A 1,513-nucleotide genomic window follows, 5' to 3' on the forward strand; every position below is an offset into this window, starting at 1 on the left:
ATTACATCAACAAGCTTCCCTTGATCAACTAGGTGGGTTACCTTGTCATAAAAGGAAATCAGGTTTGATAAGTACACAGAAGATAAACTCAAAGTGTACTGAATTATCTATGTGCACTTTTACCTCTAGGAACCTTGATCAAAACTGAGTTGGAGATGATCTAATATCTTCTGAAACTAACAGAGTCTTTTCAAAGCACTTAAGGTTAAAGCCTTTAAAGCCACCAAGGGAAAAGGTGGCATAAGTAAACTTGACTGCAACTATGTGATCTTTATTCATCAGAGCCATTTGAGATGGGAAATTCATATTAAACCTTCAAACAACTAAACCAAAAAATACTCTAGAAGTATCCAGATGTGAAATAAAGACTATGGGATTTAAATAATTTAAATTATTTATAAGAAATTTTCATAATTTTTCTTTAATAATCCAGTATACTCCATCATAAAAACTTCCATTGCTCATTCTTTATATTGCCTGAGACAACTGGAGACAACTATGATGAAATACTGCAAGGCTTTCTGTTAACTCCAGTGTTATGATTACATCTCATTCATGACCATGCTGTTCATGCAACCATTAACTAAAAGGAACTCCACATAGAGGTTATTGAGGCAATGGAATATATTTCTGAGTATTTGGTACTGAGGAGTAAAATAAAAAAATGCTGTCATATTAGTATCACATTAATTTAAATAATGTATATATATAGACACATTATTTTGCTATGCAGTAAGCATGTACAACAGAAAATAAACTACTTTAAGAAATGAGATTTCTTGGTATTTTCTTCTCTATCCTGTATTCTTTTACTAAGGACTGGTTTCTCAGAAGTCCAAATGTTGCAGCTGCTTTCTTTCACTGCCCGTTATACCAAAGGAAATTGATCTTAAACAACAGAATTTTAGCTACTTTGAAATCTTTGGGTCACCTTTCTTTTCAGGGTCCATTTCTGAGTGGTGCTGACCACCCTCAGTCCTTTTGGAAGTTAAAATCTGAACTGAGGCAGTTAAGGGTACTGAGATATTTTCAGTAGCTTTTCTCTGCCCACTGGTTGCTCGAAGTCCCATGAAAAGCAGATATTACCCTTCTTTGTGAGAACCTGGGGTACACAAGGGCTGGTAGGTGCTGTTTGCAGGTTGGACCCTGGCCCTAAAGCCTTGCTCTTCCCTCAAAGCATGCAGACACCAGCAGCAATGGAAAGCCCCTGCAGCAGCCTCTGCGCACCACAGAACACAAAATGTCATCTCAGAGACTGTATAATTCACTTTTTACCCACTTTTCAATGCAGTGACACACTGTGCAGTATTCACATGCATCATTTATACAGAAAAATGCAAGAAATAAAGTGCAACATCCAAGCTACATCTTAGTTACTGTCAGTTTACAGTCACACTCAAATGCTTGGTAAAATTAAGTCAGACTTTGTACTGAGAATCTCAGAGCTAGAGATAACGTACTGTAATTACATTACCTCTTCATTCCCCTTTTTCCTGTCCCACTCCTTTAGCTG

Source organism: Manacus vitellinus, unplaced genomic scaffold, assembly GCF_001715985.3.
Source record: "Manacus vitellinus isolate BGI_N305 unplaced genomic scaffold, ASM171598v3 scaffold_6_pilon, whole genome shotgun sequence".
Lineage (NCBI taxonomy): Eukaryota > Metazoa > Chordata > Aves > Passeriformes > Pipridae > Manacus > Manacus vitellinus.